This window comes from Arachis hypogaea, chromosome 13, assembly GCF_003086295.3.
Source record: "Arachis hypogaea cultivar Tifrunner chromosome 13, arahy.Tifrunner.gnm2.J5K5, whole genome shotgun sequence".
NCBI lineage: Eukaryota > Viridiplantae > Streptophyta > Magnoliopsida > Fabales > Fabaceae > Arachis > Arachis hypogaea.
In genome coordinates, this window is record NC_092048.1 from 102,020,874 (window position 1) to 102,024,475 (window position 3,602).

The following is a 3,602-nucleotide window of genomic DNA, read 5'->3' on the forward strand; positions in this document are numbered from 1 at the left end:
GCTTTTTGGCATCATTTTTATATAGTTTTTGTTATGTTTCGTTTAAGTTTTATTATATTTTCATAGGTTTTAGTGCAAAATTTACATTTTTAGATTTTACTTTGAGTTTTTGTGTTTTATGATGATTTCAAGTATTTTCTGGCTGAAATTGAAGAGTTTTGGCAAAGTCCGATTTAGAGGAAAGAAAAGCGTAGTAGAAGCTGTCAGGATCTGACCTCCGTGCATTCAAACGAGCATTTCTAGAGCTACAGAGGTTCAAATAATGCGTTCTCAACGGCTTTGGAAAGCTAACTTCAAGAGCTTTCTAGAAATATATAATGGTCTATACATTTCTTTGAAGGATCCTTCCCATTCTTGGCGTTGAACACCAAGGAGCTACCCCCTAGCTAGCGTCCAATGCCCCAAAGGAGATCCAAAGCTGGCGTTGAACGCCAACCACCCCCTAGTGGGAATTCAACACCCAACACAAGCACAAGGCAGCGTGGTTCACTGATGCACGGAAAACTTGTCTCTCAACAAATCTCCCTTCGGCAAGTGTACCGAAGTTGTCGTCAAGTAAAAACTCACAATAGAGTGAGGTCGAATCCTACAGGGATTGATTGATCAAGCAACTTTAATTAGAAGAATGTTCTAGTTGAGCAAATCCAGGATTTGGGTTGAGAGTTGCATAAAATAAAATGGCGGGAATGTAAATAACAGAAAAGTAAATGCTAGAATTAAAGGACTGGAAGTAAATGACTGAAAATAAATTGCAGAATTGTAAATGGGAATGGGGGATTTGCTCATAAAAGTAAATGGCAGAAATTAAAGAGAATGGGTAAGATCAGAGATGGGGAGTTCATTGGGCTTAGGAGATGTTGTAATTCTCCGGATCAAGTTCATTTTCATCTCTTCCTCAATCAATGCACTCATTGATCTCCTTGGCAATCTTAAGTGATTGAATTACAATTTCTTGCAATTCAATCTCTCAAATCTTGATCAATAGCCAATTCCTTGGTCAATTGCTCATGAGAAGAGATGAAGTATGGTCACTGATTATACCACATGCATTTCCCAAACCAAGTATTGAGAGGGTTAAAGTCACATACCCATCCAAACCCAATTTGGTCCAGCATGAGAAAGCATTTCTAGCTTGATCTCTTCATTCCTCTTCCAAGGTTCAAAAGAGATCCAAGTTTGAATAGCTTCTCTTCCAAGATAACTACTCAATTGGATGAAGATCGAAAGCTTTCAAGTAAAATCAAGAGGAAAGATAGAAGAAGAATGATGAAGATTAGTATTGATCCATCAAATTACAACAGAGCTCCCTAACCCAATGAAAGGGGTTTAGTTGTTCATAGCTCTTGAAAATGAAAACAAAGATGGAGAATACATCATAAAACTAGAAATTGCAAAGAAAGTAAAATACAGAGAGTAATTCTCCTTTTTCCCAGCTTTCAGAACTCCTTTACAATTCAAAGCTACTCCTATATATACTACTCTTCTCAGCTTCTAGTTTACTCTTCAAGTATTGGGCCTTTGGATCTTGAGTTTGAAGCAGTTCCTTTCTTTATTTGGGCTTGGCTTTACTTGGAGAGAGAAAGTGTGAAGTGGGTAGAGACTTAAGCTCAGGGCGTAAGGAGTGTTAATTATTTAGTGAATGTCTAAGTTCGGGAACGTTAGTGACACTTAACATTGTCACTAACGTTCCAATGCACCCCTTTGCCTCACGTTAAAACCCACGTTAACTAGGTTAACGTGGCTTTTAACGTTGCCTTGTCAATCTTCGAGAACGTTAGTGACACTCAACATTGTCACTAACGTTCCAGTGTGCCCCTTCTTGCTTCACGTTAAAGCTCACGTTAACTAGGTGAACGTGGCTTCTAACGTGGCCTTTGCCATCCTTCGAGAACGTTAGTGACATTTAACATTGTCACTAACGTTCCAATGTGCCCCTAGGTCTCACGTTGGAGTCCACGTTAACTAGGTTAACGTGGCTTCTAACGTGGCCATCTTTTAGCCATCCCAACGTTAGTGACAATGTTGAGTGTCACTAACGTTGGATCATCCTTCATTTCTCATCGTTAGCTTCCACGTTAACCAAGTAAACGTGGAAGTTAACGTGACTCTTGGGGGTTGTGTGGTTGCTTCAACGTTAGTGACAATTTTGAGTGTCACTAATGTTGTCGACAACTCTTCATCCTCTACGTTAGTTCCCACGTTAACCAAGTTAACGTGGTACTTTGCACCATAGGCCAACGTTAGTGACAATGTTGAGTGTCACTAACGTTGGCTTCTCTTTCCCCCCCTTAACGTTAGAGGCCACATTAACTAGGTTAACGTGGCTTCTAACGTGGCCACTTATGAGTAATTGCCAACGTTAGTGATAATGTTGAGTGTCACTAACGTTGGCTCAACTTCTTTTCTCCACGTTAGAGTTCACGTTAACTTGGTTAACTTGACTCTCTAACGTGGGCATTGATGGCTTTTTGAGAGTGTTATTGGCAATCACTTTTCTCATTAATCTTGCAAGTTACCTTCCCTTTTCTTGCTTCCTTTTGGTCCTGAAATCAAGCAACAAAGTGCATCAAAGCTCTAATCCAAGTCATGAGTAATGCAACATAATATTTGTCACTAAACTTATGCAAAATCCTCATGAAATTATGTAAAATGCACAATGTATGCTTGAGTCAAGGCATAAGTGAATATTTACCCAAAACTAGCTTATTTCCTACAGAAATGCATGAAACTAACCTAAAAATAGTAAAGAAAAGGTCAGTGAAACTGGCCAAAATGCCCTGGCATCACAACACCAAACTTAAAGCTTGCTTGTCCCTAAGCAAGTACTGGAACAAGAGAATGATGAATGGAATATCCAGAGGAATGAGTCATCCTTGTGGAAGTCATATTACTGATTTTATGGTGGTTTCATGCATAGCAACTTAAGTTCATTCCATTACTGGCTTTCAGACCTTTATTCTGTCCTAAAACACCCACTTTGTTCATATCCCATGAGACTTTTATTCATTGATCCTTTTATTGTTATTACAAGGGTTGTTTGTGTTATTTAGGCTAAGTACTCTGTAAGGTGGCAACTCTTTAAGATAAGCTTTCAGCCAACACTCCCGAACCAGTTGGTTCAAGGTGCTAGGTGTTGAGACACCCCTAAGGACTTACTCCCTCAAGCCTATCCCCCATACATACACACTACAGGCATTTAGTTTATTTATTTTCTTTTCTTGAGACCTTGGTGTCCATTGATGCCTAGCCTTATTGCTTACTCTTTTTCTTTTGTTTTTCACTTCCATTGTTCTTTCCCTTTTCTCTTCTTAGGATCTTGTTATTAACTTAGTCTCATGAGTGTATCCAAAGCAAAGTATTCAAGATAGATAGTTGTCCTCCTAGCCTTGTGGTTGAACCAACTTAGCTAACTTATGACTACCCCAAAGATTCATGAATGCACTTCCACAATATCAACTCCACTCTGGTTTTTTACAAACATAATCATTCTCTTTTTATTTGATTTAAAGGGACAAGCTTACAAGTAGGTTAAGTGATGGTGCAGTGACATTTAAACCAGAAATCATGGACCTATTCAGAAGGAAAACTTAAATGACAGAATT